Raw genomic sequence first — 14,421 nt, forward strand, 5'->3', positions numbered from 1 at the left:
GGTTGCCACCCTGCTGGATCCACGGTACAAAGACAATGTGCCCACCTTACTTCCTGCACTGGAGCGTGATAGGAAGATGCGCGAGTACAAGCGCACGTTGGTAGACGCGATACTAAGAGCATTCCCAAATGTCACAGGGGAACAAGTGGAAGCCCGAGGCCAAGGCAGAGGAGGAGCAAGAGGTCGCCAAGGCAGCTGTGTCATGGCCAACTCCTCTGAGAGCAGGGTTAGCATGGCAGAGATGTGGAAAAGTTTTGTCAACACGCCACAGCTAACTGCACCACCACCTGATACGCAACGTGTTAGCAGGAGGCAACATTTCACTAACATGGTGGAACAGTACGTGTGCACACCCCTCCACGTACTGACTGATGGTTCGACCCCATTCAACTTCTGGGTCTCTAAATTGTTCACGTGGCCAGAGCTAGCCGTTTATGCCTTGGAGGTGCTGGTCTGCCCGGCGGCCAGCGTTTTGTCTGAACGTGTATTCAGCACGGCAGGGGGTGTCATCACAGACAAACGCAACCGCCTGTCTACAGCCAATGTGGACAAGCTGACGTTCATAAAAATGAACCAGGCATGGATCCCACAGGATCTGTCCATCCCTTGTGCAGATTAGACATTAACTACCTCCCCTTAACCATATATTATTGTACTCCAGGGCACTTCCTCATTCAATCCTATTTTTATTTTAATTTTACCACTATATTGCGAGGCAACCCAAAGTTGAATGAACCTCTCCTCTGTCTGGGTGCCGGGGCCTAAATATATGCCAATGGACTGTTCCAATGTTGGGTGACGTGAAGCCTGATTCTCTGCTGACATGAAGCCAGATTCTCTGTTACGGGATCTCTCTCCTCTGCCTGGGTGCCTGGGCCTAAATATATGACAATGGACTGTTACAGTGGTGGCTGACGTGAAGCCTGATTCTCTGCTATGACATGCAAACTGATTCTCTGCTGATATGAAGCCAGATTCTCTGTTACGGGACCTCTCTCCTCTGCCTGGGTGCCTGGCCCTAAATATATGACAATGGACTGTTACAGTGGTGGCTGACGTGAAGCCTGATTCTCTGCTATGACATGCAAACTGATTCTCTGCTGACATGAAGCCAGATTCTCTGTTACGGGACCTCTCTCCTCTGCCTGGGTGCCTGGGCCTAAATATATAACAATGGACTGTTACAGTGGTGGGTGATGTGAAGCCTGATTCTCTGCTATGACATGCAAACTGATTCTCTGCTGACATGAAGCCAGATTCTCTGTTACGGGACCTCTCTCCTCTGCCTGGGTGCCTGGCCCTAAATATATGACAATGGACTGTTACAGTGGTGGGTGACGTGAAGCCAGATTCTCTGCTATGGGACCTCTCTCCAATTGATATTGGTTAATTTTTATTTATTTTATTTTTATTTTTATTCATTTCCCTATCCACATTTGTTTGCAGGGGATTTACCTACATGTTGCTGCCTTTTGCAGCCCTCTAGCTCTTTCCTGGGCTGTTTTACAGCCTTTTTAGTGCCGAAAAGTTCGGGTCCCTATTGACTTCAATGGGGGTCGGGTTCGGATCCCGAACCCGAACATTTCCGGGAAGTTCGGCCGAACTTCTCGAACCCGAACATCTAGGTGTTCGCTCAACTCTAGTGATGAGGAGAGTGGCATGGGAGCTGGTGTTGCGAGCATTCAGGCTCCTGACCCAGAGACGGTTGAGGAAACATCAGTGACGTGCAGACACTACTCGATGATGTAGCTGATCACACTTGGGAGCCGGGTGACGAAGGGGCTTCATCATCATTGGGAGAAGAGGGTGGCAGCTTGCCCGTGAGCCGGCGGCGGAGCCAGCAAGTCGCTAGCGTGGGCGGGAGTCTGCAGGGTGGCAGCAGTGGGAGGTAGCCAAACGTTCCCGGAGTGGTACACCAACTTCGTGGGAGCCTTTCTGCCTGGGAGTTGTGGTGCAGGGGTTTAAGGAGGCAGTGGTGTTAGCAGTCAGTCCGTGCATAGTTTGGGGTAAAATCACCTACTCGGCGGTGTGGCAGTTTTAGCTGTGGGAGGAGATAAAACGTGGCCATATATAGAATCTGTGGGCAGAAGGTAAAGCGTGACCAGGGTGCCAATGTTGGCACCACGGCCCTGTGTCAACATACGCAGCATCGCCATAAAGTGGCCTGGGATAACCGTCTCTCTGATATGGTGGTCCAGCCTGCCACAGTAATCAGTGCATCACCCAGTGGCATGCACCTGGTTTCAGGCAGTCAAGGCTCCACCACTTCAGCCGAAGGGAGCTGTCTGTCATTCCCATCATCCGCTGGTCCTGATGCTCCTGCTCCTGCTCCTCCTCCTTCTACTCCTCGTCACTCATTCTGTCACAGAAGCGATTTCCAAGAGACAACAGTATGCGTGCACTCATCCAATGGTGCAGAAGCTGAATGTGTTCCTGTCCAAGTTGCTGGTGTTTGCAGTACTTCCCTTTCCAAGTGGTGGACTCTGCACCTTTCAGAGAACTGATGGCTTGTGCTGAGCCGAGGTGGCGAGTCCAAAGCCATCATTTCTTTGCCAAAAAGGCAGTACCAAACCTGCACACACATTTAGAACAGAAGGTGTGCCAGTCCTTGAGCCTGTCAGTGTCTGCCAAAGTGCACGGCAGCCCCGACGTGTGGAGCTGTAACAACGGTGAGGGACAATACATGTCCTTTACGGCCCACTGGATGAATGTGGTTCCTGCACAGCCACACCAGCAACTTGGCTCCTCATCCTCCACCGTGTCCTCAGCCTCCGCTGCAGGGACAATTCACAGTGCCCCTCCAACATACCACATATGCAGGCCACGGCGGTGTCATGCTGTTCTGCACCTCGTTTGCCTTGGCGAATGGAGTCACACATGGGAGGAACTGCTCCATATCCTTCAGCAAGAAATCGAATCCGGGCTTTCTCTACGACAACTTAAAATTGGAACCGTGGTGACCGACAACAGGAAGAACATTGTGTCGGCGCTGCACAAGGAGGGCTATGCACCCTACATGGCACAAATCTTCAATCTGGTTGTCAAGCGATTTCTGAAGTCTTCCACCCATCTGCATTTGGAGTTGCAGCGGCAGAACTTCATCCCTCAACATAGGCTGATATGCAACGTTTCCACCCGTTGGAATTCAAAACTCCATATGTTGGACCAACTGTACGAACAAAGAAAGGTCATAAACGATTTCTTGATGATCCAAGCGGACAGGAGTACTCCCCTGTGTAAATTCAATGTCAGCCAGTGGCAGCTCATGCATGACACCTGCTGTTTGCTCAGGCCCTTCAAGGAGGCTACGTTATTTGTCAGTCGCCAGGACTATGGGATGAACAACATCATTCCACTGCTTTGTGTCCTGGAGCAGATTCTGGTTAATATGGCTGGTCAGGGGACTGGAGACATGGCGCCTAGATCTTACGGCCACGTAAGCCCTGTGGGGGCAGAACTGGAGGAGATGGAGGAGATTGGAGCACAAGCAATGTTTAGCGAAATGGGTGGTTTTTCTACACAGGTGACAGGAGAGGAGGAGCAGGCAGAGGAGCTACAGGGCGATGAGGAAAACGAGGCAGAGGACCCAGACACACCGTGGCAGTATGCAGTGGAGATGGAGTTGGGAGTCCCTCCGAGTCACTTGCGCAAATGGCCCGCTGCATGCTCACTTGCTTGGGTAGTAACAGCCGAATTGTCACCATTCGGCAGAGGGATGACTTCTCGCTCTCCACCATGTTGGACCCTCACCTGTACACCCAAAATGTGGAGAGACTGGCCTTTGTCAAGGATTTTCACCCACCAATTCCTGATGCATCAGACTAGTTCATCCATGGTGCCACACCAACACTTTTACAAAAGAAACTGGCTTCTTCTGGCTACCTGCCTCAGCTACTATTCTGATGCTGCCACCCGCCTGATGCCACACATCTGATGCCAAGTGCTCCTTCTTTCACCCACCATCTTCAGTGGGTACTGTTATTGCCACCCACCTCTACACTATGTCACCTTACCACTCTGTGGCCTCCTGATGCTGCCCCCACCTTCAAACTATGTCACCTTGCCACTCTGTGGTCTCCTCATGCTGCTGCCACCTCCACACTATGTAACCTTGCCACTCTGTGGCCTCTCCTGATGCTGCCGCCACCCCCAGACTCTGTCATTGGGTTACTCTATGGTGTCCTCATGCTGCTTCCACCTCACCGCTATGTCACAGGGCCACTCTGTGGACTTCTCATGCTGTTCCCACCCTCCACACTTCATGACTGGGCCACTATTTAGCCTTTTTGGCTTGGCTGACATAATCATTTATTTGACCCTTCTTCTGATCTTTCAGTAGGAAGGAAAAATGAGATGCACAACAGATCCGTTTTTTGTGGGTTACTGTTCTGACAGATCAGAGGAAGGGCAAAATAATCAGTTACGTCAACACAAACTTACTGCTGACACCCTCTCCACTATGTCTGGGGACTCTACTTGTATAAGCGTTTAATAGAACAGGTTCTGTTGACATCTATGTGGAATTAGCTGACGACGGTGTAAAATGAGTGCACTTCTTCTTGGTGCTAACATTCACCTGTAAGGCCTCTTTCACATGAGCGTGACGGATTAGGTCCGGATGCGTTCAGGGTGCGTTCAGTGAAACTCGCACTATTTTGCAAGCAAGTTCAGTCAGTTTTGTCTGCGATTGCGTTCAGTTGTTCAGTTTTTTCCGCGCGGGTGCAATGCGTTTTGATGCGTTTTTCAAGCGCGTGATAAAAAACTGAAGGTTTACAAACCACATCTCCTAGCAACCATCAGTGAAAAACGCATCGCACTCACACTTGCTTGCGGATGTAATGCGTTTTTCACGCAGCCCCATTCACTTCTATAGAGCCAGGGCTGCGTGAAAAACGCAGAATATAGAACATGCTGCGATTTTCACGCAACGCAGAACTGATGCATGAAAAACAACGCTCATGTACACAGACCCATAGAAATGAATGGGTCAGGATTCAGTGCGGGTGCTATGCGTTCACGTCACGCATTGCACCCGCGCGGAAAACTCGCTCGTGTGAAAGGGGCCTAAGGCTGAGTTGGCCCAGTGACTGCCCAAATAAGTGTAGTGTGCAGTGATTCTAAGGCTGGTTTCACACGGGCGTTGCGGATTGGGGCCGGAATCGTTCAGAGTGCGTTCAGTGAAACTCGCACGATTTTGCAAGCAAGTTCAGTCAGTTTTGTCTGCGATTGCGTTTAGTTGTTCAGTTTTTTCCGCGCGGGTGCAATGCGCTTTGATGCGTTTTTCACGCGCGTGATAAAAAACTGATTGTTTACAAACAACATCTCTTAGCAACCATCAGTGAAAAACGCATCGCACCCGCACTTGCTTGCGGATGCAATGCGTTTTTCACGCAGCCCCATTCACTTCTATGGGGCCAGGGCTGCGTGAAAAATGCAGAATATAGAACATGCTGCGATTTTCACGCAACGCAGAACTGATGCGTGAAAAACAACGCTCATGTACACAGACCCATTGAAATGAATGGGTCAGGATTCAGTGCGGGTGCTATGCGTTCACGTCACGCATTGCACCCGCGTGGAAAACTCGCTTGTGTGAAAGGGACCTAAGAGTGACGCCTGTCATCTGCATGTCGTACGGACTCACAGTATTATTTGACTTCCAAAGCAGACTCCCTATGTGTGTTACTGCAAGGCACAGTCTTCTACACCACTATAAAGGCTCTCAGCAACCAGGAAATAGCCGTTTTTTAACTAAATTTGCTGCAAATATTAAAAAAATTGGCTATGCGGCAAATTTAATTTTTAGAAAATTGCTCATCTCTAGTAACGAGACGCACAGCTTCCAAAAAGTTCCACTTTTGTCTCATCAGTCCACAGAATATTTTCCCAAAAGGTTTGGGGATTATATTTTTGGAAAATGTGAGATGGACCTTTGTGTTCTTTTTGGTCAGTAGTGGTTTTTACTGTGAAACTCTCCCATGGATACCACTTTTTCCCACTGTCTTTCTTATTGTTGAATCATGACCTTAGTGAATGAATCCTGCAGTGCTTTAGATGTTGCTCTGGGTTCTTTTCTGACCCCCTGGATGAGTCTTCTGTATGTTCTTGGAGCAATTTTTGTATGGTGGCCAGTACGGAGAAAGTTCACCACTGTTCCATGTTTTCTCCATTTGTGGATAATAGCTTTCATTGAGGAGTCCCAAAGCCTTAGAAATGGCTTTGTAACATCTGTCTTGTCAGACAGGTTCTGTTTAAATGATTTCTTGATTCTATAGGTCTGACAGTAATCAGGCCCAGTGAAATTGAATTCAGCTTTCCAAAAACTGTTGTTAATCACAGTTAATTCATGGGGGGGGAGCCTTTTTTTTTTTTTTTACATGGGGCAAGGTTGGTTTTCCCTTAATAAATGAAATCCTCATTTAAAAAACGGCTTCTTGTATTTAGGCTACTTTCACACTAGCGGCACGGACCTCCGGCAGGCTAATCCGTTGAGTGAACAGCCTGTCGGATCCGTCCTGCCGGTAGTGACCGTGTGCCTGCCGCTTCGTCCCCATTGGCAATAATGGGGGCGGGGGCGGAGTTCAGACCAGGCACGGCTGCCGGAATAAATGTCGGACATGTCGTAGTTTTATTCCGGCAGCCTCTCACCGTGCGCTGCCGTGCCTCACCGGAACTCCGCCCCCGCCCCATTATAGTCAATGGGGATGGAGCGGAAGTCCGGAGGCACACGGTCACTAGCGACAGGACGGATCCAACAGGCTGTTCACCTGACGGAACTGCCTGCCGGAGGTTTGTGCCGCTAGTGTGAAAGTAGCCTTACACAGGTTATCTTTGTGTGATATTCAGTATTTTTATAATCTGAAAAATTTAAGTGTGACAAATGTGCAAAAAAAATCTGTAAGTGGAAAAATACTATACACAGCACTGTATATTAGTAAGGTGCAGCAGGTTGGACTGGGTCTTTGATTTAATAATAAAGTTTAACTCAGAAATACCTTTTTAGTATAATACTGGTTTTATCTGCCTACTACAGGATTGTTTTATTTAGCATTGCATGCATGTACAGTATTTTGTGCTAAACACTTGACATGAGTGTTATGTATAAAAAATGCCGTTGACACAACTTCCATTTTTATTGAACTGTCTCTGAAAATGGTGGAATATACAGCACATTTTTAAAATGTTACAAACGTCATTTATTACAAATGATGAACTAACGAAAAGCTTGTGCATAGGGTTTAGCTTGCTGGACATGAAGACCAATTTTTGCATGCATATCATAGTAGTAACTATTATATCTTAAAAAATAAAAAGGGTCTAGAATAAAACAGTGAGGCAGATGTACCAATGTACTAATTTATCAAAAATGTAGACAGTGTAAACTTAGGCTACTTTCACACCTGCGTTTAGGTGCGGATCCGTCTGGTGTCTGCACAGACTGATCCGCACCCATAATGCAAACGCTTAGATCCGTTCAGAACGGATCCGTTTGCATTACCATGAAAAAAATGCAAACGGATCCGTTTTCACTTTACATTGAAAGTCAATGGGGGACGGATCCGTTTGAAAATTGAGCCATATTGTGTCAGCTTCAAACGGATCCGTCCCCATTGACTTACATTGTAAGTCTGGACGGATCCGTTTGCCTCCGCACGGCCAGGCGGACACCCGAACGCTGCAAGCAGCGTTCGGGTGTCCGTCTGCTGTGCGGAGCGGAGGACAAACGCTGCCAGACTGATGCATTCTGAGCGGATCCGCATCCACTCAGAATGCATTAGGGCTGGACGGATCCGTTCGGGGCCGCTTGTGAGAGCCTTCAAACGGAACTCACAAGCGGAGCCCCGAACGCTAGTGTGAAAGTAGCCTTACATAGATAGGCAGTCATGGATAGACACATTGGCCCAGATTTAATAATGCTAAAGATGGCATAAGCTTAGACAGGCTGTCTAGACTTGCACCAAATGTACCACAGGGCTCAGGCTGGATGATAAATCCAGTGCAGGGATAAACACATTTTTCTGACTCTATATCAACTATTGGTTGGCTTACTTTAAGATGGAATTTTACGCCAGAATAGTGGCTCAATTTTGGTGCAAAATGGTGCATCCTAGACCCCACCCCTAAGCCATATCCCTTTGTTAAGTATGTCAGAAAAAAGTGTAGAAACACTGTACCAAATATCACCAATATGAGATATTTTTTAGACAGATTTTTGGTGTAGACATGATGGTAAATCTGGGCCATTGTCCAACTGGTTGGCTTGCTTTTTAATCACATGTCCATTTAGCAAATACAGAAATTCGGACTGTTTGGCATCTGAGTTTTGCATCCACAAAGGTCAGAATTCAGTGTTTTTTCACCATACCTGATCAGTTATTTGCACCTGGCAACCTTTTTTTTTTCTTTTACAAACCTTGTATTGATTTTCTATGCAGTGGATGAGGATGCCATCCATGTGTGTTATTCATGGTCCACAAAATAGACCAAAGTAATGCATGCTCCCATGTTTTTCCTCCTGACCAATGGTCCACAAAAAAGCAAGGATGTCTGAATACACATATAGAATTTCATGGATGCATGTGCTGTCCATGGAGAACATAGACAGCACACAGATATAAATAATTGATGTGTGAATAAGACTTACTTTATGTCAGAATTTGGTGCAAAAATTTTGGTGCAAAAAGTTGCATCTTAAGGCTGCACGGTGACATAGTTGTTTTGGATATTTTACGATTCGTTCTGTGATCCCATTAATTTCTATGGGATCACCGGTACTCTGCAATCTTGGCCGCAACAGCTGTTACGTGATCAGTGTTGCGGTGTAGCCCTAGCCTAAGGCAAACTCTTTCCACCAAGTCACACCCAATTTTCCACTAAACCGGGCTCCTGTGTCACGAGAAGCTCTATAGATTATTCTTTTAGGATCATGTATAAATATGTCTAATATTTTATGCCAAAAATGTGCCAGATGTTGGCGCACAAAAAGCCAGTATTCAGACATAGTCACAATAGTAAATATGGACCAATTAATGAATTGCATTGTGCAAGCCAAAGCAAATCCATGAACATATACAGATTTAGCAGTGGATTCTCTGCAACCAGATCAGTGGCACAAAATGTATGACAAAGAAAATGGGAATGAAGAAGTAGTAGGAAAATGAATAGGCTAGACAGCATTTATACCTACACATCTACAGCTGCTCAAGAATGCATTGCTTTTTATGTAAAGGCAGATAAATTACCAATTTTAATTACAATTTTATGACTAAATAGTTCATGCCTAAACACATCTCACTGTTGTCTGCGATAATTAAAAATATTGAACATGTCCAAAAGGAATTAAAATAAAAAAGATAATTCTCATCCTAGCATATGACACATGACTGCTGCAGACAATCACTAGACAGGTGAGAAAAGTGATTGGCTGCATCGACCACTTGCCATATCCCAGCTGTACTTGTCACCAAGGCTGTGACATGCCTCGGGTGGATGAGCTTATTGAGGGATTAGGACAAGCACAGTATTTTTCTGTTTTGGACCTCACCAAAGGGTACTGGCGGGTACCCTTGACGGAGGCTGCCAAAGAGAAAACTGCCTTCATCACACCAGAGGGGCTGAACCAGCATAAGGTGTTACCCTTTGGTCTGCATGGCACCCCTGCTACTTTTTAACGGCTCATGGACATTGTGCTGCGTCCCTATCGTCATTACGCTTTGGCTTGCCTAGACGATATTGTCATCCACAGTACCGACTGGGAAAGTCATCTACCCAAAGTGCAGGCTGTAGTGGACTCCCTTAGGAAGGCTGCACTGACCGCTAACCCAAAGAAATTGCACAATAGGGTTAGAGGAGACTAAGTACCTGGGGTACGTCATTGGACGTGGAGTTATCAAACCTCAAGTGAAAAAATTGAGGCGATGTCACCATGAGGCAAGTAAAGTCGTTCCTAGGAATGATGGGCTATTATATGAGGTTTGTTCCCCATTTTGCCACTTTAGCGGCTCCATTGACAGGGCTCTTGAAGGGACGGAAGTCCATGATGGTCCGCTGGAATGACCAGGTGGAAGAGGCTTTTTCAGCGTTGAAGTCTGTCCTGTGCGGGTTATCGGTTTTGGTGACGCCTGACTTCAAGAGGGAGTTTGTGTTACAGCACCGATGCCTCTGAAGTAGGCCTCGGTGCTGTACTCTCTCAGGAAATCAATGGGGAGGAACATCCCGTTGTTTGCCTGAGCCGCAAACTCACCCCAGTCGAGACCAGGTACAGTATAGTGGAAAGAGAGTGTCTGGCCATCAAGTGGGCTATTATCTGTTGGGGAGAAAGTTCCGTCTGGTGACCGACCACTCCCCTCTCAAGTTGATGAGCCAGGCCAAAGAGAGGAATGCTTGGGTCACCAGATGGTTCTTGTCATTACAGAACTTCAAGTTCTCAGTGGAACACAGGGCAGGGCACTTGCAGGGGAAACGCGGATGCCCTGTCCCGGTTACACTGTCTGGCAATGGTTCACCCCTCAGGGTTAAACTAAGGGTGGAGGTATGTAGGAAGGCGCAAGGGACTGTCGTTGACGGAAGGTATGGGTCACCGAGGTTCCTGGTCTCGGTGGAGTAAGAGCCAGTTTTCATGTGTCAGCAGCAGTTGCTGTTTGACACCTTGCTATTTAGTATAGCTGTGATAGCAGATCCGGGATGGCTCTTACTGGGAGCAGTCAAAGTGTTGGGTGGGTGACTAGGCCGGGTCTTGACTGGGCTACAGTCAGGTTCATAAATATTGGGACATCGACACAATTCTAACATTTTTGGCTCTATACACCAGCACAATGGATTTGAAATGAAACAAACAAGATGTGGTTTAACTGTAGACTGTCGGCTTTAGGCCTCATGCACACAACCATTTTTTTTTAAGGCTTGCAAAAACGGGGTCCGTAGGTCCGTGATCCATGTCCGTTTTTTCTTCCGTGGGTCTTCCTTAATTTTTAGAGGATCCACGGACATGAAGAAAAAATTGTTTTGGTGTCCGCCTGGCCGGGCGGACCCAAACGTCCTGACTTACAATGCAAGTCAATGGGGACGGATCCGTTTGACGTTGACACAATATGTTGCAATTGCAAACGGATACGTCCCCCATTGAATTTCATTGTAAAGTCAGGAGTCCCTATTATACCATCGGATCTGAGTTTTCTCCAATCCGATGGTATATTTTAACTTGAAGCGTCCCCATCACCATGGGAACGCCTCTATGTTAGAATATACTGTCGGATATGAGTTAGATTGTGAAACTCAGATCCAACAGTATATTCTAACACAGAGGCGTTCCCATGGTGATGGGGACGCTTTAAGTTAGAATATACTAAGGACTGTGTACATGACTGCCCCCTGCTGCCTGGCAGCACCCGATCTCTTACAGGGGGCTGTGATCAGCACAATTAACCCCTCAGGTGCCGCACCTGAGGGGGGTTAATTGTGCGTATCATAGTCCCCTGTAAGAGATCAGGGGCTGCCAGGCAGCAGGGGGAAGACCCCCCTCCCTCCCCAGTTTTAATTTCATTGGTGGCCAGTGCGCCCCCCCCGGCCCCCCTTCCCTCCCTCTATTGTATTAGTTTCATTGGAGGCCAGTGTGCGGCCCCCCCCCGGCCTCCCCTCCCTCCCTCTATCGGAGTCCCAGTTTAATTGCTGGGTAACCGTCCGGTAACCATGGCAACCAGGACGCTACAGCAGTCCTGGTTGCCATGGTTACTTAGCAATATTAGAATCATCATATTTACCTGCTGCTCTGTCTGCATTGCTTAATGATCTGTCACTTACCAGTAGGAGGAGCGCCCGGCCGGTAACAGACAGCGCAGCAGGTAAGTATGATGCTTCTAATATTGCTAAGTAACCATGGCTACCATGGTTACCGATCGGAGCCCCAGCGATTAAACTGGGACTCCGATCGGAACTCTCCGCTGCCACCAATGATCGGGGGGGAGGGGAGGCCGCACACTGGCCACTAATGAAACTAATACAATAGAGGGAGGGAGGGAGGGGGGCCGCACACTGGCCACCAATGAAATTAATACAATAGAGGGAGGGAGGGGGGACCGGGGGGCCGCACACTGGCCACCAATGAAACTAAAACGGAACAACGGAACAACGGCCACGGATGCACACAACGGTCGTGTGCATGAGGCCTTAATTTGAGGTGAATGGTGTAGATATTACAACAGTTTGCATATGTGTCTCCCACTTGTTAATGGACCAAAAGTAATCGGACAATTGGCTTCTCAGCTGTTCAAGAGAAGACTTCACCGGAGTGAATACAGAGGGTTTACCACAAGATGTAAACCATTGGTGAGCCTCAAAAACAGGAAGGCCAGATTAGAGTTTGCCAAATGACAACTATAAAGCCTTCACAGTTCTGGAACAACATCCTATGGACAGATGAGACCAAGATCAACTTGTACCAGAGTGATGGGCAGAGAAGAGTATGTAGAAGAAAAGGAACTGCTCATGATCCTAAGCATACCACCTCATGAGTGAAGCATGGTGGTGGTAGTGTCATGGCGTGGGCATGTATGGCTGCCAATGGAACTGGTTCTCTTGTATTTATTGATGATGTGACTGCTGACAAAAGCAGCAGGATGAATTCTGAAGTGTTTCGGGCAATATTATCTGCTTATATTCAGCCAAATGCTTTAAAACTCATTGGGCGGTGCTTTACAGTGCAGATGAACAATGACCCAAAGCATACTGCAAAAGCAACCAAATAGTTTTTTAAGGGAAAGAAGTGGAATGTTATGCAATTACCAAGTCAATCACCTGACCTGAATCCGATTGAACATGCATTTCACTTGCTGAAGCCAAAACTTAAGGGAAAATGCCCCAAGAACAAGCAGGAACTGAAGACAGTTGCAGTAGAGGCCTGGTAGAGCATCACCAGGGATGAAACCCAGCGTCTGATGATGTCTATGCGTTCCAGACTTCAGGCTGTAATTGACTGCAAAGGATTTGCAACCAAGTATTAAAAAGTGGTGTTGTAACTGGAAAGAGAGTTTACTTTTACCGTATTTGAATAAAGTCATGGACAAACCAATAGAAAATATTTTTTCATGTTTAGAAACTGGGTTTATGGGAATGAGAAAAACCTTGTTGATCCCTTTCTCAATACAGAGGGTGTGGAATAGGCTGAAGGAGCTCTTCAAAGTTTCCGGCCCATTTGTTTTCACCCCTCTGTGGGGGAATGGGGAGCTGGAGGAATTTTTTAAAATTACAGAGTTTGGTTATTGGACACGTAATGGCATCAATAGGGTGTCTCACCTATTTTATTTAGGTCGATTTAAATCACTTTCGGAATTTGGGTTAATTGATGTTTCACCATTAGATTTATTCATGTATGCACGTTTGAAACATGTATTTGAAGCCTCTAGGAATAGGGGCCGTATATTTCCACAAGAGAATATTTTTTTTAATTATTGTGACGCTCAGAAGGATCAGAAGGTGAAATTATCCCGATTATATGCTAAACTCCGAATGGCACTGGCTACTGTAACACCTTTTAAGGCCCCAGGTAAATGGGAGCAAGAGTTGAATTGCCCCCCTTTACAGTGGCCTACTATTTACAGGAATGTGAGAAAGGCGTCAGTCTCCAGTGCTCATAGATTGATCCAATTTAAGATCCTTCATAGATTGTATTATACGCCCAAAACCCAAGGAAAGTTCCCCCAGAATAGGGATCGGGACTGTTGTTGCCCTAAATGTGGATACGTGAACGCTGATTTTGCCCATATGCTTTGGAGTTGTAGTAAAATAAGAAAATATTGGGAAGAGGTTTTCTTTGCTTTACAAAAGGAATCCTCTATGAATTATAATCCGGGGATCCCGATAGTGATCTTTGGAGACTATACTTCGGAAATGGAAGTTCCCCCTCAGGTTAGGCGGATTTGGATGAGGGGATTGATGGTAGCGAAAGCTATAGTGGTCAGGTATTGGTGTTCTGCTTCCCAGCCCTCGTCAAGGGAGTGGGGTTCATACCTTCAACAAATTAAAATTTACGAGGATAGTGAAAGGAATCGGAGAGTTGCACGCAGAGCCACATAGAAATATCTAATGTTTGTGTTGTAAGCTGTATTTTACTGAATTGAGGGGAACAGCAGCCAATGGGGGGGGGGGAGGATATTTATGATTCGTATATTATATACATAGATGCGATGGATATGATGTTTATTGTCACAACTTATATATTAGTGTGATTGATATTGGTCTATGTATTAACTCTAAATTTTTGTAAAACAAAATAAAGATTAATTTTAAAAAAAAGTATTAAAAAGTGAAAGTTTGATGTATGATTATTATTCTGTCCCATTACTTTTGGTCCCTTAACAAGTGGGAGGCACATATGCAAACTGTTGTAATTTCTACACCGTTCACCTGATTTGGATGTAAATACCC

The sequence above is a fragment of the Bufo gargarizans genome, chromosome 1, assembly GCF_014858855.1.
Source record: "Bufo gargarizans isolate SCDJY-AF-19 chromosome 1, ASM1485885v1, whole genome shotgun sequence".
NCBI classification, from domain to species: Eukaryota; Metazoa; Chordata; class Amphibia; order Anura; family Bufonidae; genus Bufo; species Bufo gargarizans.